The sequence below is a fragment of the Harpia harpyja genome, chromosome 7, assembly GCF_026419915.1.
Source record: "Harpia harpyja isolate bHarHar1 chromosome 7, bHarHar1 primary haplotype, whole genome shotgun sequence".
Taxonomy (NCBI): domain Eukaryota; kingdom Metazoa; phylum Chordata; class Aves; order Accipitriformes; family Accipitridae; genus Harpia; species Harpia harpyja.
In genome coordinates this window covers 26,547,535-26,571,104 of record NC_068946.1, presented here as the reverse complement: position 1 = coordinate 26,571,104, position 23,570 = coordinate 26,547,535, and the positions used below count along the sequence as shown (strand labels likewise).

General features: G+C 37.1%; 1 protein-coding gene across 6 annotated transcripts in view; it reads left to right on the top strand.

The window, feature by feature from the left end:
- The window catches only part of HYCC2 (hyccin PI4KA lipid kinase complex subunit 2), a 53,326-nt gene that overhangs the window by 726 nt on the left and 29,030 nt on the right, over positions 1 to 23,570 (top strand). For 2 of the 6 annotated variants that reach the window (XM_052792953.1, XM_052792951.1), the window contains one exon: positions 459 to 647. The exons of 3 other annotated variants lie outside the window; for them this stretch is intronic. The gene's annotated coding sequence lies outside the window, so the exon portion shown is untranslated. Of the gene's footprint in view, positions 1 to 458; positions 648 to 13,984; positions 14,176 to 23,570 lie in introns of all 6 variants that reach the window. One more of the 6 variants, XM_052792952.1, reaches the window with a different exon arrangement.

Sequence of the window (23,570 nt, the reverse complement as noted above, 5' to 3'; positions counted from 1 at the left end):
TGAAAGTTAAGAATTCTCTCGACAGCTGCTTCTTGAGAGAGAGGGTTGCTTGGTTCTGCTGAGTACCCGTCTCTGGGGAGCTGGGCGTTTTGCGTGCCGTGGCTATGTAATTGTGAAGTGTTAATTGTGTTAGTCTCTGAATAATTAAATTATTTTTCATGTTTCTCAAGGTTGAGTACGTAGTCCCCTTCATCCGAAAAGAAGCTGGTAGAAGTTAACTACTCAGTCGGTGACTTATAAGGGCTTAAATCATTCCTGAATTGTAGATGATACAGTAGTGCTGTTTCTTTACATCAGAGTACAAACTCTGTTATATTAATTTCTGATGCTCTTACAAGAGTGAGAACAAACACTGGTTTATAGCATGATGCTGGCAGAATTTTAGTGCCTTTTTTTTTTTTTAAAGTATCCTGATGTAAAGCTAATTCTGGGTTTCAGGGTTTTTTTTTTTTTTATAGGGATACTGGGAGCACATGAGAAGAGTTCCAGAAGGAATGCCATTATCATGTTATTAACAGTGAAAGTGTTCTAAATAGAGTGCCATCTGTTTAATCCAGACTGCCTCTGGTTTCACTGTTGAATGTTTTTCACTGTGAGAGAAAGTCTGCAAGACTCAGCAGTCTCTTCTCTGCAGATGCAGTGTCAGGGTGAGAGGAGACACGTTTGTTATTCTGTAATGTGTGTGGGGTGGAATTGCAGGATGGCTCTTTATTTGTGAGGTGCCTAAATCTCTGTCTTACAGAGAATGAAGTTCTGTCAGATACCTGCGAAGTATTTCTTGTTTCTTATTGTGGCTGAAAGTTAATAGGTATGTGTTCAAAGTCTAGCGTTGCTGAGGAATGTTGATATTTTCCTCAAAAAAAAAAATTTTCAGTGACCCATAGTCATGTTAGATACCAGACACCTTGATTTTATTTTTTGAAGGAAAAATACAAAGTTCTGGTTTTATTTATGGGTTTTTTTGTTTATTTTGTTTTGTTTTCTTCCTAGTGCATGGAAGCATTACTTGATTATTTATGTATGAAGCCATACTTTACTGGTATTGCTGAGTCTGTCAACAGGAACGTTCAGTTCTGATCATAGAATATTGGCTTTGTGTGACATATTCTGGTCAAACAGAATTGTAACAGAGGAGTGCACTTGGCAAGATTTGTCTTCAAATACACTATCGCTTTCAAGGTTTAACAAGGTTTTGGGTAGCTGTTTCCCCCCACCCAAGTACATAAAAACTCTTGATAGGAAAAACTGTGTGTAGTTGATAGATTTGCTCTACGATGAGATTGCTTAATGTTTTGCTTCCTAAATTTCCTTTTCTTTCAGCATGGACCATACTCTTTCTTTTAAAAATAAGACTGCAGATATGAGGGATGTGATATTTTGGGAAAATACAAAGCTTTTTGAAGCTGTATCTTCACCAAATAAATGAATCTGCATAATTTCAAGGGGGCTTACAGTCTTGCTACAACCTGTTTTTGAGAAGGAAACTTCACCATAATTACAGTGTCAGCCTGAAGAAATTAATAGTATGCACAAGGAACTAACATAAAGAAAAGAAATTTCCATCTTGTGTAAAAAAACGTTGGATGTCCTTTAGGAAGGGAAGGTCATTGGAACTCCATGTACAAATAACCAGTACTTTTTGTGGTTTATTCAGTTGCTTCTTTTTGTACTATTCATGGTGGTGATAATTACTGAAAAGATTAAGTGTTCTAGAATACAGTTATGTTAGCTTGTATCCAGCCATGCTAGTTATGATTTGCTGGGATTCCTGCTTATGTTACTAGGTTAGAGGAAGGTGGCAGGGTTTTTTTGAACAGCTTTCAAAAGCCCATGTTTCCAGAAATTTGTGTTGATGTGTATTCTGGATTAACAGATTGTGAGATACATTATGGGTACTGCTCGTCTCTGCCTGTACATATGATATTCGCTCTAGTACTGAACTGTGTTTAGTGGTATGCTCTTCATGATTGTTTTCTGGAATAGAGAGCTGTGTGACTGACAGTGACTTGAAGTATTTTCAGTTTTGAGATGACAAAAAAGGGTTGTGGGGTTGTCTTGGTTGGTTGGGTTTTTTTTGGCTCAATATCTTAATACACGTTTGAACTACTTAAATACTGTATCTTTTTTTTCCTGAAATTGCATGTGCTTTCTCCAGCTTTGTATTAGTAGTTGTTTGTAAGTCATTGGAAGCCTTTTGTCATTTGAATAAAGTGGTCAATCCTGCTTTAATTACAATAATGATGGAAAAGATCTTTCTTTAGTCCACCTTGATTTCTTTGGATGCTTTTAAAAAAAGGCTGTGGAAGCAAATTATCGTTTTAGGCAGCATTAGAGAGCTAATTATTTTATGGATAGTATCACAACCTCAAACTACTATTTCACCTCTCTTTTGGCGAAGTGATGTGCTGGAGCAATAGTCTTAGTTTCTTCCTGCCTTTTTTTTTTTTTTTGTGTCAACCCAAAGACCGTTCTTCACAGGAGCGGCCATACTGGGCTAATCTGATATTCTCTCTTGAAGTGTAAAGCTCTGGGATCCTGGTATGTGACAAGACCATTGTTTCAAGTCCTGCTTGTCTCCCACAGCTAAGCAGTATTTGGCAGCAGGTGCTTTATTCTTACACTCTTTTCTAGGCAAGCATATAGGGTTACTCGTTAGGTCAGCTCTCCTAGTCTTCAGTGGGGATGATGTTTTGTATGGATTTTTATTCCATGGATATACTTAATTTTTAAAAACTTTTGAGCCTACGTATGGTTTTTGCATCTACCATGTTTTCTGGCAGTAAGCACCATATGCTTTGGATTTGTGCTGAAAACAGTGTTGATAATGCTGAGATGTTTTAGTTACCGCTGAGCAGTGCTTACACAGAGTCAAGGACTTTTCTGCTTCTCACCCCACCCCACCAGCGAGTAGGCTGGGGGCGCACAAGAAGTTGGGAGGAGACACAGCTGGGACAGCTGACCCCAACTGACCAAAGGGATATTCTATACCATATGATGCTATGCTCAGTATATGAAGCTGGGGGAAGAAGGAGGAAGGGGGGGGACATTTGGAGTGATGGCATTTGTCTTCCCAAGAAACCGTTAGGCATGATGGAGCCTTGCTTTCCTGGAGATGGCTGAACACCTGCCTGCCCATGGGAAGTGGTGAATGAATTCCTTGTTTTGCTTTGCTTGCGTGTGTGGCTTTTGCTTTACCTGTTAAGCTGTCTTTATCTCAGCCCACGAGTTTTCTCACTTTTACCCTTCTGATTCTCTCCCCCATCCCACTGTGAGGGAGATGAATGAGCGGCTGTGTGGTGCTTAGTTGCTGGCTGGGGTTAAACCACGACATGTTCACTCAAACACTTGTCTGGGCAGGAAAATAATTTTGGGTTCCATTAATTTTCTTTATGCTTGTTCTCTTATGTTAAGATATGAACTAGTACTAGAAAGTGAACCTGGAGGCTTCCCCAGTGACTCCTGGTGAAGGACATCTGTGCCATAGGAATGATCATTTAAGAAGTCCTGTGACTCTTTTCAGGGGAAATTGATCTGAGCAGAGGCAGTCATCAATAGTACAGTTTGACTTGCTACTTCAGTCAGTTATTTTAATTTACAAATAGAATAGTAGTGAGAAGTAATTCTTGACTTACTTAATGCTGTTTTCCACAGTGTTTCCTTTGCAGTTATTTGCTTGTAGTAGATAAAATTTCCTGCAGAGTTGTGTTCAAGGAAACAGTAACTTCTGAGTTGTGTAAATTGTTCAGACACTTCATGTTAGCTGTAAAGGTAACTATAAAATCGAGATGATAGCTTTTAGAAAGATTTGCAGGTGTCAGGTATTATCCAAATGATCTGTTGTTTTCTATTGAACCTTTCTTTTGTGTTCTTCTTTGGCAGAAGCAGAGATTTTTTTAAAATTGGAATTGCAGGATGGTTGAGGTTGTAAGGGACCTCTGGTGATCGCATAGTTTAGCGCCTTTGCTCAAAGCAGGGCCATTGTACAGCTGGATTTTTAATATCTCCAAAGACAGAGACTCCGTGACCTCTCTGGGTAACTTGTTCCAGTTTTTAAACACCTTCATGCTAAAGAAGTTTTTTCTTACGTTTAAGTGAATTTTCTTATATTTCAATATGTGTCCAGATAGGTGCAAAATTTTTTTGAGAGTAAGAATGTATTCTGAGTTAATGCTTGTATAACTAACTGTAGATAAAATAGCAAGCTGGTTGAATTTTTCTCTCTGCAACTTTGCTTGGATAATGCATGCTTCTCATAACAAGACAAATAATGTAAATTTTTTTTTTTTAACTTCAGTCACAGAACAGATTTATGGAGTGACTCAGTTGGCCTCCTCTTTCTTGTATAGAGTTCTGACTTCAGCTTCTAAACTTGAAATAAAAGGTCAAGAGGTAGAGGAGCACTTCTGATGAAGTAAAATATAGTTATCTAGTAAAACTCTACTGCAAAACAAGATTCTCTATTGCCAGCAATACCATAGAGAAGAGAACATATAAACCTTGATCGGGGTCTGGGTAAAATAATATACAGTTTGCAAACTGTTCTAACGCATGCTGCAGGTAATCAATAATAGTAGAAGTTTTGTATTGTAAGGAAAATTGCTGCGTGGCCATTAGTCATTCTTCTGTTAGTGTTACATTTTTCTGTCAAATATAATGAATTCGGGCACAAGCTTTTTTATATTCTGCTTTCCTTAGAGCAAAAGAGGATAGAAGTGGTGTGCTACAGATGTTTATTGTGTGATGTTTATGTTCATTTATAGTGTTTTAAGAAATAATAAATAATGTGGTCATGGAACATATTTGTCTAACAAACCATGTAGCTACTTTTAAACTAATCTGCATCTTTTAATTTAAGGCCACTGTAGAGTAATTTAGATCTCATGTACCTTGATGAAGGATTAGGCTGAACTCCACAGCAGCGTTACTCCATCACTATGAGATATCCTTTTCCTCCCAAATCCTGTGTTTCTCATACTATGGATTCTATTTGAAAATGTTCATGGGAATAAAAATCACTCATGGCTATCTACTGCAATAGATATTTTATTAGTAATCACAATTCAGATGATTTGTAAAAGACAGAACTATCATTGGCAAGTCACCTTTTTGGTCTTCCCTTGATTGTTTTCTGTTCTTCTGCAGGCAGTCCAGCTTGCCCCTGCTTCCCACTGCGTATGTCAGATCTGCCACCTTGACCTTCTGGTGTGATTCTGTAGAACAATATGGATTTTATGGTTCAAATTTATTAACTTCCCATTGTGTGAGAATAGAGAGCAAGACACATTTGGAAAGAGATCTTTGTAGGATAGGGTAGTGAAATAAAATGTCAGGTGAATAACTATTGCAAAGTAGTAAACTATTTATTTATTTATTTTCCTCTCAGTACTGAATATCATTACTTGGAAAATGCGAAGTTCCCTGGCTGCATAATACTGTTCAGCACAGGACCTGATGGAGATGGTTGGAGCAGTTCAAACCTGTTAAAACACTCTTCCAGGAATTCCTTCTTTCTGCATATTCTGTGGGTTTTTTTCTACAAGACAGAGTAGTTAACGACATCTCATTTTATATTGTATAAGTTATACAGGTGTTGGACTAACAGTGAATTTTGTAGTCCAGAAATGCTAAGTCTGTGTTCTTGTGTGTAATCTCCACAATTTAGCTAATCTTACTACGTTTTTATTTTACTTACTGTGACTCTTCAGAAAACTGAATTGGTTAGGTCTTCTGTATTGGTGTCTGCATTATGTATGGTTCATGAGTTCTTTAAATAGTTATACATTACTGTTCCTCTGAATTACATTTAAGCAAAATGTATGACATGGACATTTGTGCAGGCTGCGTGACTGTAGTTTGCTGATTCATACAGGGCAATGTTGATACTTCTGGGTTTTTTTTTTCTATTTCCATTCCCTATGTTTAGTAGTTTATGAACTTTAAAATATATTTAGGGTCTTCCTCCCCTCTTCTGCCCTGCCTTGACCCATACTTGGGCTGGGGGAGTTATTCTACATCTTTCTTGAAAGACAGTGAGAAAGTTTAAAAGAATGATCTTATTTTTCATGGCCATTCAGCTGAGAAGATATTGGATTGAAAGATAATGAGGTGAAATATGTGTAAAATTTGCTTGGTTTTTTTTTCCCTTCCTGGCTTCATTAATTTCCTTTTTATCCAAATAGCTTGGTTATTTCTGAGAGTTCTGGTGTCTGTTTCTTCTTTCCATCTCCTCATCTTATTTTCTGTTTTGTCCTTTCTGTCTCCTTTAGATTTGAGAATATCTTGAGCTTTAGGAGAGGCTGGAGAGCAGCCCCTCTGCATGCCTGCCTCAGTTCTGATTTGGAATAGGGCCACAAGGTAGAAAACTTGATTTAGAAAAAATTCTGAAGAAGCTCATAGTAGTTATTCAAGCAACTTTCCTAAATAACCTAAGCACAAGATTTTGGAGACATGTCAGCATAAGTGTAGCAGATTTTGTTTTAGAAATAGCTTAAGTTAGCTTGTCTCTGTAAATTTAAATATGATACTTCCTGCATGTGAAAACAAAGTAGTTAAAAATTACTATTTTTTTTTGAATTTTTAAAATGTGAACTTTGTGAAGATCTGATATCTTACGACCAGTGTGCCCCATGTGTAAGCTACCCTGGTAATTCCACCATCTGCTTTGGACAGTGTGGTAGCAACATCATGATGGCTGAACACAGGATGGTCAATAACCTTTTAGCTGAGACATGTTTCAGAAAGTAGGAGGCTTTTATGTAAACTTAGTTATGGAGGGGGGTGGAATGAGCAGTTTATCAAGTATGCTAGTGCATGCCACTGGAGTAGGGCAAAGAAGAAAAATCTAAACGCTCAACTTTTGAGTTTTGATATCTCTTCATTACTCCAGGTTAGGGGTATACTTTTTTGAAAAAATATTTGATGCTTCTGCATATGACTGTTATCCCTTGTGCTGTATGGTTGGAAACATGGTTGTTGTACTGGTCTTTAGTATCTGCACGTAGCTTAGTGAAAGATATCAGATCACTTGATAAGTGTAGGTACCTGCTATCCAAATTTTGCAGATGAAAATTCTTCATGCTTCTGGCACAGTTGAGGTCAATGTTAAGATTTATATTTACTTCTGCAGAATTAAGGTTAGAGTGTGAATTTCCAGGCTTCTATTGTAACCATGTTACTTTGCTAAACTACTTAGAACTGAACTTCAGTAGACAAAACTAACGTGTGTTTGCAATTAGAACCCAGTCTTGATAGTACCAGTCTTTCTTGGTAGAACAGTGATAGTATAAGAGTAAGAAGGGGTGTTAATATCTTTTCAAACTCTTAATAGTTTAATAACAGCAGTGGGATAGACAGATGATTGTTTAAAGTCCATTTACTGTAGTGAAATTACACAAGAAGTGATTGAGAAGTTTGTTAGGTAATAATAATGTGCCCTTTCACATAGAAATGTAAGGCATGCTGATGAAGGATTTATCCTAGCAAAAGCTCATATTTCTCTGTGTGTAACAGTGGAGAACTTTCCGTTGCTTTTTTTTTTTCCCAGATGTTCAGTTGAGCCAGAACAGCATAGAGATGTGAGCTAAATATGGACACAGAGGAGAGCGAGGGGGGGTTAGATGTGAAAGTAAAAATGACTAGTTCCTTACATGCATGTGAATTTTTTTTTTAAGCTGCTTGTTTCTAGTTCTTAGCATAGAACAGGCCTTAGACAAAATTGCTGAGCTTCCAAACCTGCTTCTAGATTGTTAATTGTGTGTCCATTCTATTTGATAATTATGTAACTGACAATCCATGATACCTGATGGTCTGTCTTCAGTGTTGCACCTGTGCAATAGTTTCAAATAGTAACATCCTTAAGTTTCTGGAAGTTATTAAACCAGATTTGTGGTAATTTCTTGGGAAGATCGCAGAATGAGGTGCTGGTTTTGTCAGACTTCATGTGAGCCATTCTAATAGCTTAATTCATGTTAATGACCTGCAGCAGATTGCAGCGCAAATCTTGCCATGTCAGAGTAGGAAGAGCTTCATGAAAATCTCTTAAAAATGTTACCTATGGAAATAAAAATAGAGATGGGAATCCTAGGCTGGAGGCTAAGTTGAATGAAAGCAGAAAAGAAATACCTAAAATACTGAACTAATTTAAGCTATAACATTCATAAGTTGTATTTCTGTGCTGTTTATTTTCATAGACGTTGTGACAGCAACCCTTCCTTTAAATCATAACTGTCACATGCATTTCATGATTCTGCAGTGAACAGGTTGGTTAGTAGCAGGCTACTACCTTTTCTGTTTGCTTAAATCTGTGCACCTGCCAAGGCTTGTTTCATGTGCTTGTGACTCTTCAACTTTGCCTTCCCCCCAGGTTACTGTAAACACCAGGTGAGTTTGAGAAGCCTCTGTTTATCTGTGGAATAAGTGAACTTCCTAGCTTTCTTTTTATTTGTTTGGGGGAGGAGGAGAGAACAAGATTTTCTTTCTCCTAACCATAATCAGCATTAGAACTTGAGACAGCAAATAAAAATTTTAAAATAATTTGCCCTGAATATTTGCCCAGTTTGTCCAGCTGATTGCTGGAATGTGAACAGTTTAGGCACGGCTTGTTGTCTGTGAATCTTCAAAGGACCAATTGCAGAAATTACTGAGATGCCCTTTTGCATGTGCAGGTGTTGAGTGGACTTTGAATACGCATTGTAGTCCTTTAAGATGTATAGTAGTTCTAGTGACAATAACTGCTACCATCACAGAATGTGTACCTTTTCTGCATCAATGGTGAAACTACGTATGCAGTCGTTCTTTGTGCATACAGAAATGAAACTTTGTTGGATTGTTACAGTCACTTCAGCCATAGAAAAATGTTTTTGAGGTATCTGGGTGTTTAAATCATTCAAATGGCAGCTGTGTTACACGCACATATCTTGTGTCCCAGGAATCACTGCACTAAACTCTTTGAGAGAGTGCATGCTTTGCTTTTTTTCTCTGTATAGGTTAAATCCTTTCAGTTAGCTACAGGTCTACTATGGTTTTTAGCAGTTAACTTTTACAGTTTACATGGCAAAACTGAAACTACTGTGCTAATTTCCCTTTTTAATTGAAATTAAAATGTTAGCAGTTTATGTCTAGTTTTTAAATTGCCAGGTTAGCCCAAACTTAAACTCTGGAAATTTTAGGAAAATGGTTGGAGATGCTCTAATAAACTCTGTAATAATGTGTATACATTAACTTTGTAATTTTACCCTTTTTTTCCTAGCTACTTCAATATTTCAAATTGAGTAAAACTCATGATGCTAAGGCAGAAAAATAAATGTGCAACACTGGGATTTCACATTTGTTGTGCACAAAGTCCTAATTGGGTTAAGGTCTGCAGATGGATTCCAGACTGAGTTAGGGGTCAGTGGCCAATACTAATTGGCATTGATGCTGCTGAAATTGTGTAATCAACTATTGCGCTGTCACAGGGTGTTTTGTGTCCCGCCCGCCCTTTACTTTATTTGGCAACGTATAATTACCAAATGTTCAAAGGTTGTTTTTTATTTCCTCTGTGCCCTTTTTCTCGAACTTGAAGGTATAGGTCTGTGCTAAAGACAGAACACTGGGCTGTATGTACAAAAGTAGAGGGAAGTTCAAGGAAACTTAAGTAAAGAGGAGGGTGCCTCTAGATGTTAATTCCATCTACTAAATTAAGATTTGATGTATGCTGCAGAAAGCTTTAAAATGATCTGTTGGCCAGTGGGGGTGCTATCCGCCCCCCCCCCCCCCCAGCTGCTAGGAGAGAGCATTTTCAGCACTGCTGCTTGTCATTTTACTGAAACGTTTTGTAGGAACTTTACCACATTTGGCTGGTGGAGATGTGTGTGGGTGTGATGGTTGACTGCTCTTCTCTACTGATGATACTCTCATGATTGTAACCTACCAGAGACTGTATTTGATAGTTTGTTTTGATAATAAATTTTTGGTCTTGTGAGAGAGAAGAGGGCATAAATCTTAAATGGACATTATTGTGCTAATTAGAAAACCTTAATCACCATTGAAAGACTTTTCAGCTTTATCAAGTTTTGAGGTATTTCAAATTCATATTCCCCTTGGTAGCTTTTGATAGACGAAGTATTTTTCCTGCATGTATGGGCTTTATGCAAAATTCCGGTAGAAGTTATTTTATTGCTATTTCTATGAACTATCGGGACGTTCTGCTTTAACGTGTGTTGACTTTGAATAGATTGTGATGATTATCTCTTTGTCTCTGTGAATGCAGACTTTATAGCTTTCTGAAATGTGTAATGTTGCTGTTAAGTAAATTCTGTAGGTTTATGCATATGCATCACATCTATGGAAAATAAAAAGGGTTTTGTTAGCATTTACTTTTTTATTGCAGGAGAATGTTTGAAGTTACAGTCTTATTTCTTGGTTTTAATTATTCAAATGAAACAGGTAGAACTGATGAGGAAATAAAATTGTTAGAATATGGTTACAAAAGTCTTTTCAATGTGCCAGTTGGATAGCTGGCAGATAAGGCAAAAAGCATGAGAATTTCCCCCTAAGTATGAAACTCCTGCTGCTCACTGGTAAGAAATAATTATTGTATAATCATCTTAACTTGCAAATCTGCACATAATTGCAAGTACCAGGGTGTTAGGTCTGGATTTGTATTTTGTTCAGAACAGTTTTCTCATGTACTGAAGTAGTCACATGTAGACTGTGTGGGTTGTTTTTGGTTTGTTGTGGGTTTTTTTGTTGTTGTAGTGGTTTTGTGGTTTTTTGTGGTTAGTGTTTTTTTTGTTTTGTTTTGTGTTTTTTTTCCTTTTGGCTTTATACCTCATCAACCCTACTTTTTGAGAAGTTACTCAATGCTTTCTCTGTAGGTCCTCTGTCTGCATTCCAATAACCTCAGTATTTCTAAACCTTCTGTCTAAGTTGCCCTTAAAGACTGCATGTGTTTTGTGAAGCATGCTGTATGAAGGATGTTAGATGAGTACATTCCTTACACCAAAAACGTATAATCTAACAATTTCAGGTAGCTGGTACTTGAACTTCGGTAAATGCTGCTGATTCCTATAAGCGCAATTGCATAGAGAAACAGAAGAGTGACACTCTTAACAGGCTGTTTAATTAAACTTGGGCTTTGATTAAAATTTTTTGATCATGTGTTTGAAGAGAATGAACTGAATTTGCTGTATTGCCAATATAATTAGTAAAAAAAGTATAAGGTCATAAAGGTTACCTAGGTGGGCAGTGTGACTTACCTGTAAAAGAATAAGGAAACTATTTATGTTTAGTATAGTTCATGTGGATGTATTTCTATTTCAAGTAGATGTAATATATAGAATTTGCTGAAGAAGATTAATGTTGCAAAAAGCAGTAGTATAACTCTTTGACATGTTTGCATATAAGGCCATCTCTGGTCTTTTTCCAAAGGTAAATTTACTCAAGAGACTTGAGGAAAGGAATAACACTGTTCTACCAACTGCTTTTGAAGTTTGTTTTTAGCAGGAAAAATATTTAGTATTACAAACAAAACCCCAGAGTTTCTCTGTGTATGGGTGAGGTTATGTAAAAATGGCTGAAGTTTAGAACACGAAGTCCGTGGTGAGAATTTCTGCTGTTGATTTTTTGAGTGCAAGAAAGTATGTTTGAAAACCTAGAACATTGTAAAATTGACCATGTATAAATAAATTCCATTCCTCCCTCCACACCAAACAAACTGGAGGAAGGGTACCGATGAAGCTAGCTGCCTGGATTTTCAATGCTGCCTGTTAAATCTGTAATTTTCATAATCTTGAAAGACTGCTGCTTTCTGAATGTACATTCAGGCAGTATTTGACAAAAAAAAACCTTTTAATTTTGTTCAGGCTATTAATGTGACGGAAAAGGACTTAACTGCAAGGTTCAAGCAAACGACTTGAACTTCACTTGCAGACTTAACTGCAAGGTTCAAGCAAACGACTTGAACTTCACTTGCAGACTTAACTGCAAGGTTCAAGCAAACGACTTGAACTTCACTTGCAGACTTAACACGCCACTATCGCAGGTTTTACAGATACAATGGAGGAATGCACTATTGCAATTTCTTAAGGCAAGAGTAATAAATTATTATAACCACAAGCGATTCATAGACAACCACAAACGCATTTACAAACTTAAAGCATAAACAATACTCACTTACCCGTCCAGGTAAGGGCTCTCAATCCCAGGGAAGTTACCTTGACCGGTGTCCCGACCAAGGGGGGGGGGGGGGGGGGGGGGGGGGGGAGGGCGGGCGGGGAAGGGTTTCCTTCACAAGCCAACTGCATAGTTAGAGAAGTGACTCCCCCATTTCCAACCTGAATCTTAGAGTTTTTATCCCCTGACTTGTGGAATGGTGTGTATGACTGTGTCTGAGTGGATTATGATATATGCCTAAATGGATTATGTATATCTGAGTGGAGTTTCCCCTTATCTTTCCTTTGTTGGTCTGTGATTGTTTGAATACACAAGGTTGTCATTTGAAACTGAAGCTGAAACCCTCCAGGTTTTGGGTTTTATTTTTTTTTTACCTTGCTCCCTCAGCAACTGAATAGTGGTTGGATTGAGACTCAGGGCATACTATTTGTTAAGGGATTTCAAGGCTCAGTTCAGGTTTTGGTTCTTTGAATGGTGCAGCCACTGCCCTGTTTACTTTAGGGTTTATCAGACAACCCAGGGCTAAGCTGTCTCCACAGCTCCCCGTGAGTCGTCTCTGCAGAGAGACAGGGCCTCAAGGCAACCCAAGGCTGGGTCACTTTTGTAACCCCCCATGAGTTGCCTGTGTGCACTAGACATGGTGAAACTCGTTTGTGAACTATGAGCCGGACAATCCACACAGCTATGAGTAGAAAACATGCATGAAAATAGTAGTATTTAATATCTCGCTCTTGTTTCTGCAGTGTCAGCAGGGGCGGTAATAGGGCTGTGCATTTCTGTTGAAGTCATCAGGGCTATACCTGTGGAAGGCTGTGTGCTTTTTTTTATTTTGCCTTTTTTTTTTCTCTTTTATACTGATCTGTAGCTTAGATAAATGAAAAGTATTGTGGAAAGTCTTGCCTAACAGGGTGCATAAAACATCTGGTTGATTTAAGTTATTTGTGCTGGGTTTACATTCCATTCCTAAAGAGATTGTATGCAAAGTTTTGTCGTAGGAAAAAAAGACTTTAAATTTCAGATAAAAAAAACCCACAAAACACAGAAATCAACCAAACACTACCCCCCAAGAGACACCCCCACATATGTTAGTAACCTAGTGCTCCTCTACTATTTAAAAAAATATATAAAAAAATTAACCACACTAAAATATTAACTAGTCCTTCCTTATGACTGGTCAGTCTTTATTCTGTTCTAACATTGATTTAACCGTAGAAGAATAACGACTGTGTAAACAATATGCATTGTGTTTAACTATTCAACAGTGAAGATTAATTATTAAACTTATACCAAGACAAAAGGGGAAACTGGTGTAGTTGTTGCACTAGTTTACATTTACTAATGTTTTAATTCTAATACAGTTATTTCACAGAGAAGTAGCATATACTTCCATGTGATAGGGCACAGAATGCCAATTATAGTAAGCTGAGTTTCAGAATTTCATGAGAGCTTCTAGTAAGGTGATTAAAAGGGATTGCGCTTTCTTTAGAGGCACTGTTTCTTTGCCTGTTTTCTGTGAAGGTGAGAGTCCAACGAAGACCACGTAATTTCTTGCTCTGGAGGAATCCTAGTGAAGTTAGTAGGGTTGGTCATGAGCATCAATTTTTATAGCACAATCACCTTAATCAATTGGGTCAACTGTGTGGATAGTTGATGTTAAGGTAGCTCGTAATGGATTGTATTGTACCAAATTAAGGTGGTCAGGAACATGTGTTACTTACGTGTGGCAATTCTGACTTGTACGGTCTGTCTAATCTCAACATAAAATAACAGTGTTTTTCTTCTCATTTTGTGAGATTCTTTGCGGTTCTTAAAACCCATTTCTAACTTTCAGAAAACAAGTGTGAGATTGGGAATGATCGACACTGAAATAATGCTGTGATGCATGACACCGAAGAAGAGAAGTTGTTTCCTGTAAAGTAACAATTGGAAGTAGTAAAGGCAGCTACGGTCTGAGCAGTTTTGACTCTGAAAGTTGAAGCAGATCTTGTGTTTCTGGATTCTTGATGCTACTCTGCTTTACCTGTGAGTAGCAGGCAGCCTCTGTGTGTGGCTTTGGTCTGTTTCGTGTGCAGGGCTTGACTGCCTCATATATTCCATTAGGTCAAGCAGAAGAGACCTGTGCTATTCTAAGTTGTGTCGTCTTGATGAGTAGTGGCGAGATCAGTGATGTTTCATGTAACTATATTTGTTGTTCACTTTGCTTTTTGAAGTCTGGGAACTTGTATTGAAAACGCAAGACCAGAATATCAATTGGAATTAATTTTATCCTTGAAAACCATACGTCTTAAATGTGAATGATGCATCTGAGTCACACATGAAATCTATGGCATCATGCAATAAAGGAATATATCCTAATGCTCATGGACCTTTAACTCTGGCATTTTGACAGTTTATGTTGGAAGTTTGTATTCTAACTGTATCATTTTAAAAATCAGCAATATGACATAATTTTAGCTATAATTGAAGTAAATTCAGATAAATTTGAAGATTCCCCTCGTTTAAGAGTTTGTGGATGTATAAGTAAGTATATGGATGGGGGGAAAATCTGTCAGCTTCATTTACTTACATTCTACTTCCTGGAGCCGAAAGCTTTACCATCTGGAAGTCGGAAAGATTAGAATGAGGGATTTCATTACTTTCAGCAGAGGATCCTTTAGGTTACATCTCTTTGGGAATATTTAGGGTAGAAGAAAGGAGGTTAGGTAAATTAATTAATGAATATGTAACCTAAATTCCAGTTTGTGTGAATTACAGTTGGTAGCAGATACTGCAGCGACAAATATGTATTGATATTTTATTGGTCTGGAATTGATAGAAGACTTCATTTTTTTATGGCTATTTTCATAATAAAGCAGATGTATTTCTATCAAGTGCCAATTTACAGCTCAAAAATGGGAAGCTGCTTAGAATCTGCAGTTCATATTTCTACAACTGTTTCTGCATGCATTTCTCTGCTTTGCAGGCAAGATAGTGATCTTTCTCAGCATAACATTTACAGTCCTATTCCAAAGTGTGTGTTGAGGGTTTTTTGGTGGTGTCGTTTTTTGTTAATTTTTTTTGGTTTGTTTTTGAATTTTGTTTTGGTTTTGTTCCCACAGAAATTCTATTTCAAGATTTCTCCTAGCTCATGCCTGTTCATTTTTCGTACTGAGCACTGAGCGTCCCTTAACTGTGGTTTTGCAAATGTTAGTTTGCTTTTAGGTTTGTTTTTTTGGGGGTGGCTCCATTTTTACTATGCATTTTCTATATTTAGTTAAGTCTTTCTAGATTTAATTTACTTCATGAACCAAAACTGTGAACCAGGAAGGTGTTTGGGAGAGGTAGGGTTACATGGAAAGTAATTTGCATGGAAATGTTTTCGTAAGTAAAGAAATTAATGAGTTGGAGACAAAACCAGCATAGGAAGAGTTATTGCATATGAACTGATGCAAAGGGAGGATGAGCCTGTGTATTGTTTAGCGTAGGATGGATTATCACACAGGATCCTGACAAGAGAATGTTTTAGGTTTAGTGTAGGATGACTACATGAAGTTGTTTCTAAGGAAACTGGTTTTGAGAGAATAAGGTAACATTTCTATGGCTAACCTACGTATGTGTGTGTATATATAAGTGCATCGAGTCTTTATAATAGAATAATTAACATGTGTTTTGCTGTATTTAAGGCTGCAGGATAATTTCTTTATTATATTATTGTTTCCCAAATTCCGTAAGTAGAGTACTTTCTTCATATACAGAAGATAAATGTCTCCTTCCATATTCTCGATCATCTTAACTCTTCTCTTTTCTGTTTCATTCATTGCATGAACTCCTAAGACAAGGATTTAGCTACAAGCGTACAATTGTGTTTTATTCAGGTTCTTACACTCTGTGAGGCAAACAGGACTTAATTTTTTCTCTAGAGTCACCTGACTTCTGTAGCTTTCTACAACTACTCTGTGCAATACAGTGAAAACAGCAGCTTTAAAATTATTTTTTAAACTCTGTTATAAAGTGTCTATTTTCAGCATTGTATTTTCATTCACACTGCCCTAATTGTTTGTCTTTAGCAATTTTGTATCTGCAAAGCACAGTTTCACTGTAGTGATTGTAGAAAGATAGGTTTGGCAGCTGAGCTTTCTGGTGCTTGAAAAGGCACAGAAGATAATTTAGGGCTTAAAATGACTTAGGGGAGGCTTTTTGGAGCAGATGGCCTGTGTCTTTTCTTTAGCCCTTTTTTTTGGCAGCAGCTGAAATCAATGCGACCTTTTTGGTAAGAAACAAAGCTCACTGTGCAGGTATGGTACCATGAAAAGTTACAGGAGTATTGTCAGTCATCTTTGACTTCACTGTGGTAAGGCTTTCTCCCATCATTTTCACATAACTAACTTTGTTGCTGGTATCCAAAAAGAGAAAGTTTTTTAGCCTGGTTATTACTAGTGAGTCAGAGTGGGCAGGGAAGAAATGTCTTATCCAAGTTGTTTTGCATAACTAGGGCTCTTCTAATAAGGCTGGCAACTTAAATCCCACGTATAGAATACGTCAGCATTTATATTTTAAAGTTGGAGTGCATGTCTGTCTGCTTAAGTTTGCAATTAAATTACCTAAGAACTGGAGTTGGAAAAGGGCTCTCTTCCTATTAAAGAGAATGCTTGAGCTGATGATTTAAATTAATAACTGTCCAGGTAATGTTTTGTTTCTTTCTGCCTTTGTCAGTTTTGTACCTTGTAGAAGTTTCTGTTTCTCTGTGCTGTGGAGCTGTATGGCCAAGAGAGTTCTGGCAGAATGCTTGTACCTGTTCCTAATGCCAAGTTGCAGTTGTAGTTCGCATTTGTTGAGGACAACAGTTTTTTAATTTATTTTTCATGTCCTTACCAAAATGGCAGCTTATATAAGTGTGTATTAAATATGACTGTGATAGAATAATATTTTTTTGTAGATGGATAGAAGGGAATCACAATCGTATTTGTGATATGTTTGTTGTAAGAAACGTATATTGTAATACATGTACTTTTAAGTACAAGAAGTCATCTACCAAAATTGAACATTCCCAAGGCTGGTCTTATTTTCTCTTGGTATCAGATTGGCCTAAGAGTCAATCCCTTTTCTAGTGTGGAAATCAGACCATACCATGGCTGTTTAATATAGTCTAGCATGTAACTTGACAGTAGCTGGATGAAGCTGTATACGCCTATATACTGAGCAACTAAGGAAGGAGATGCTCCTGGAAGTTTTTTTGTGAAGCATATCAATTAAGTGCTAGCTTACACCGTTAAGTTTTCTCCTTTACTGTTCTTGTTCTACAAAGGAAATAATTATGTGAAACAGGTGTTACGTTTATCTAAAATCTCTTCTTATTGCCCTCATGATACTTTATGATAATGAGTCCTCCTCTTACACTATGAGAAACTGTATATTGTTAGCAGTCTAACATTTCTACCTTGTTACATTTTAATGTTTTATTTTGTATTACTCTTACAAAAAATCCATTCTGCTTTCTCTACCACTTAATTCCATGTGCTTCAAAGACTTCAAGTTCTTTTTTCTTTGAATTTTAAAAATTATTCCCATATCCAAGTTAGAAGTTACTTTTCACCATCTTCATCATTAACTGCCTCTTAACCACTTTTCTGCCTTATACATACTTCTTTTTAGGTTGCTTGAATTAAATGTAGGCCAGTATTTCAAATAAGAGCATATTATCAATTTTATATGCTCTACTTACATGTTTTCAGGTGTACTTTGTAGCATTTCTGTGTGGTCAAACATCTTGATTTCTTTTCTGGCTGCTGATACATTCCTGAGCAGATGTTTTCATTAAGTTGTTGAATGTATTACCCAGTCGTTTTCCGTTCAGTCTTTTAAACCTTTGCATTCAGGAATGACTTGTCATGAGAAGTTCAAATTGGTTTTTTTGTTCTCTGCGTTTGTAAGCATGTTGTCCAGTCTCCTTTGTCCAGACTTCACCAGTCTTGTAAAAGTGTGTGTGTGGTAGGGAAGCATGTTTCCTGTGTAGTTCGGACCACCTTATGTTGTCTTTTATGTATTCTGCTTCCCAGAGTGTTAATTATATTAAATGAAGGTGCTCTTGTTATGGAGCTATGGACATTCTGGATCAAAGGAATTAAATGCAGACTTAGTTCAGAGTAAGGATGCATTCTTGATGCTTTCCATTCTACTTTTTTACAGAAGTAGTGTGGAAAAATCTTTCTTTAAATACACATCTTTCCATGTTCAGTAATGAATTATAGATGTGAGAGGAGTGTATATGTAGCTTGGAAGAACAAGCTATATTGATAATTGAGTTCTCTGTTCTTTTAGACCTACTGTCAGCCAGTAATGCTCTCTTGCATGAGTGGCACTGGAAAGATATCACGCAGCTTGAAGCTTTGTTCTTTTTGTTGAGACAGTCCAGGTTTTAATTACAAAATATTCTTGCCATACCCTTTGAGGTAAAAATATATAATATTGTTATTCATCATGCAGCTAGGACTCAATTACATTATATACATCGTGACATCTAGTATGTAATGCCAGAAAAAAAATGGACTCATTCTTGAAGTGCATAGCCAGTTTATGTAATCTCTCCCATGTGTTTTGAAGCCAGTATAAAATCCTGGCTTCTTTAAAACAAACAAACAAAACCCCCCAAATAAAGTACAAACCAACAACCAAAAATCCTCTGCATACTTGAATAGTCATATCTTCTTAAATGCCAACAATTATTAATATCTAACTGGTAGCATTTTTTTTCTTTTTAATCCTCACTGTAATAGTTGGTGTATCTGTATAGCGAGTGCTGTTGGCTCTGATTATTTGGGTCATCATTTTGCTGTTGCAAATTGATCTTGGTTAGTGGTTTAAATGCAGACTGGTAAATAATAATAATGTATTTAGTCAGTGTGTTTTTACTCTAAATGTAAGTGAAAAATGTGCTCTCTGATGAGAGAAGTTGATTAAACCCTTTCCCATCCCTATTACTGTAGAAATCAAAAGTTCTTGGGCAGTTATCAGAGTTTTATGTTTCATTGTTTTGATAGCATATTACTGTAGTAAGTTTTATTTCAGACTTTGATATTTTCAAAGACAACAATATAGAGAATGGTGAATTATATGAAAGGTATCTTTAAAATGGGAATCTATTTCGAGGTAAGCAAATAAAAGGTTTGTAATTTAAACATAATCTCATGGTATTTAAGTCTGTTGGTAACTTCATTTTTGTTGTCTCTTGATTTATACGTGTTTTATAACTAGTCTAATCCTCCCCAAACTGTCATAAGTGCACCTGGAAAGTCCAAGTTGTGAAGTACTCTAATGTATCCCAATGAAAGTTAAGTTTGTAAATGTCTAGGCAGCTCATGTGTTAACAACAGGAGTTAACCCGTGGTTTCGTACTTTTTTGTGTGCATAGCATGAGCTAGAAGAGTGCTTTTGCTTGGTAAAATTCTGTTTAGATCTCAACTGTAATTTGCAGATGCACAATGCAAGACTGTGACTTCCTTTGAGAACAGAGTATTGTAGCTTTAATATTAAGTGTAAAGATTCCACGTCAAATGATTTAACAGTCTTATGTCTCATATTCTCCCACTTTATGCCAAATGAGTAAGTTTAGGAGAAAACTTTTTTTTAATTAAGTGCTTTTGGGGGGGAAGTTTTCCAGTAATTGATTTTTATATTTGATTTTAATGTTGAGTGACTGTGTTCCCAACTATAACTTTTCTGTTCCATGCTTTCGTGTGAACTTAAACTTGCTTGCTTGTTTGGTATTTAAGGAATCTTAACAATCAGTCCATATGTAAAAATGTTTTAGTATATTTAATTATCACTGTTACTAGTAACTAAATTTCTGCTTAGTTGTTATGGTTCCTACATATTATAAGAACCTTTGAGCCATAGCAGAAAAAAATAATCTAGTCTTTCTAAAGTAAACATGAGAAAGCTCTTATATTCCTTGTATTTTGTTTGCTTTGGGAGAGACATGAACACTCTGGAAATGAAATTCAATACTCTTAGTTCAGGCCGCTTCAACTTTGAATAAATGTGCACAGGATTTAATGTAGTTGAACCAGTTTATTTTAGAGACACACCCACATGGTGCCTGAGAGATAAATATACATTTTTTATATTTTTATATATATATATATATATATCTCCCCCGAAAGGTACAGCAGACTAGGCAATGAGTGTAAGCATGAGGTGTGCTTTACAGATGCTCATGTGACAATCCCAGACCAGGGTCTGCGTGTCAGGCTGAGGCAGTCACACAGCTGTTGTGCTTGTGTTCCTCTCTCGCAGAAGTGGCAAAGTGCATCAGGCGCAGCCTGGCTGGTGCGGTGCAGGATGGGGCAGTGCTCCCTGCTCCGATGGGGTGGCTTGGAGGGTGGGCACAGTGGGGAGGCGCAACGCTGCACTAAGATGCTCACTGTGCTTTTGTTAAGTGGTCATGTAGTGAGTCAGTGCAGAGTTAGTGTACTGTAAATCCATGACCTGACTATCCTGCCTGTCCTTAAAAATGTTTTTAATATCCAGGCAGATAATTTGAAAGGGAGAGGTTATTTGTCCTAAAACCGAACTAGTAGAGTAATTCTAGCTGGAATAGGTGTGGGCTACTTCTGTATTGGTACAGCAGAGCTATATGTCTCCGTCCTTTTTAAGCCACATGAGCAAAGCGAGCTTTAATAGCTGAAGAAGTCTTCCAGGAAGGATGCAAATGTAGCATTGGAGAAATGAACAGTTTGTGTTTATATTTTTCTATAAATGTAGTGCAAGACTGACACATAGATAAGGTGCTTTTCCTCCTGGGATATAGTTCGTATTATTGGTCTTTAAGGCACACCCCGTCAAAAACATTCTGAAAGCATCAGAACATCTAGCTGTATTTATATAAGTAACCACACAAAGCTGCATGTGGAATTTTCATTGAGTGAGAATGGATAGATCATACAGTAGAGGTGGCCCAAAAAGATCTATTCTGTAAAGCTCTCTTTCCCCCATTCTTCTAACAAATATATAAAAAGTACTATGCAGTGTCCATTCCTACAGGGATGAATGAGCACAAGATTTCTGTGGTAGATGCCCCATATTCTAATCCTTTGCATGCTTTGGAGATTATCACATACAACCTTAACAAAAATTCTTCTGCTCTTTCAAAGTAGAACTGTTAAAATCTTACATGTAGGAAAACACTGTGCGCTGGAATTTTTTTCCTGGCATTGTTCCTAAAGGGCATAGCATAAGCTCTGTGCTTCAGCAGTTGTTCTCAAGATGGCTGGTTTCCTAGGCAGCAGATATGGCTTTGGTTCTGAAGCTGACTTACACTGGAAGAAGTCCCCAAACAGGGCTTGCTTTTGAAGGTCAATACATGGCACAAACATTGGGAGAGAGGTGTGTGGGATACTGGAGGGGAAGGTCAACTTTTCCTTTTTCATGGTAGCTAGCCACTAGGTGGGCTTAACTGTAATATCAAACTGCACCCAAATTTTGACACTAGCACAGGTTCAGTTTTTAACTTTATATGAATTGACTTGTTTGACAAATATCTATATGTGGACTTTCTCTAAGGCTCAATAGACTTCTGTAAAAAGAGTTAATTTCTTAGGTAGGTGAGGTGTTACGCCATTATACTTGACATTTTTGACTTAACGTAGGAACATTGGGATCTGTATAGCGTTTGCAGTAAGGCATTTGAATCACACTTGCTACTCTGGGTGCTCTTGTAATTTCTTTAGATATGCCAGGGTAAATGCTGACTCAGGAGAATTGCTAATTCTCCAATTCGTTGGTTTCACTTATTTGTAGTATTCCTCTCTTACTCCAAGCTACTACAATTTTACTGCCATGATGCATGATTTTCTTGATAGCCTTGTGCGTTTCCTTACTTCTGCAACAGTTAGCTTGCTTAGGGTTCTCCTTGCAGTCTTGCTCTGAATTGTACTATATGGCAAAGAATACTTGTTACTAAAAATACAGAATAGCATTTGGTGCTCAGTGTAGCTTTATTGAATACACGTTTTGCTTTCCTATTGGAGCTGTGCTGTAGCTTCATACCTATTGCTGTTCACTGGAGTGTAAAGAGAAGGGGGATTTGTGTTTTGGCATGGGCTTTTGTTGTTGGTTTTTTTGTTTGTTTTTTGTTAGTTTGTTTTTAAGCATAATCTTAATTCCCCCTTGCAAGGTTTCTCCAAGGAAATAGTCAACTTCATACAGAGTTGATGTAATCTCTCAAGTTGATACAGTGCTGGAGGAGAGCAACTTGTCTCCAGGTTTTAACCGGATCTTCCAAGCTGAAGTAATCATTTGGAGGAGAGGGGAATTTTTGGCCATGAGTTACAGCTGATGTTTGCCTCTGATTTAAGGACCGTTATTTACTGTTTTCTATGTGTAAAACAGTTTGAACCCTCACACCCCATTTGTGATGCTATGTAATTTTTTTCTTTTTAATTATCTTCTACTTAAATTTAGTTCTAGAAAACCTGCAGATTTGGTTTGTAAGCAAACTGACAAGTGAATGAAAAATTTTGAACTGTTACAGCCTGATTCTCCAACCATGTCTGTATACATCTGCTTGTGCTTAGTCCTTTTGTGGGGAAAACTGTACAGAAATAGAATTTCCCCTGTCTGATTTGCTGGTATATAACTGTGATTCTTGCTTTGGGGCTAAAATAACTTGAGTTCCTATCCAGGAAAAAAATAATGTCGAACTTAATGCAGCTCTAGAAAGGCCCAGCCGGTGAACTTCCAGGATCTGTATCTTTGGCTTTGACATTAGGGATAGCAGGTTAGGTACAACTGAACCTCTAGGTAGCAAGCGTAATAACTTAGAGCTAGTTGGGACCCCATGACATTTCTAGAGAGTAGTGTATATCAGATATCATGTCTGGATGTGAAGGTTTTTTCTAGCATGTTGTAAAATTTGAGAAGCTTCTGAAGTCCTGAATCAACTCTTACAGGCCTGATACTCTGTCTTGAAGATGCATGCCTGATAATTACAAGAAACAACTGATAATAAGTTAAATACACACATATATATGTCTTTCAGGTCTCCTGTGCATGTTTAAAAATCTGTATGTAATCAGCTACTGTGTGCCTATAGGGTAGAAATTTATGTTTTTCAAACCCTTCATAAATATTGTCAGAGAAAGAAGAGGAGGATTTGAATTTCCTTAATTCGGAAGTGTATTATTTAAGATTTCTGCAAGAAATTGCATTTTTTAAAAAAACCAGTTGATTTTAGAAAATTCATAGAGGACATTGGTTTGTGTATACCATCTTGTGATAAAGGCATTCACTTGCAGTGTAGCCTGAAAAGGATAGTACCTCCTGTTAGCCTATGTCTAATTAGCGTAGAGAAGGAAAAAAAAAGGGGGGGGGGGACCTTTTGGTAATTCAGTAATTTGGAAAAGTAATTAATTGAATAAGCAGTATAGAATGGAATACACCCA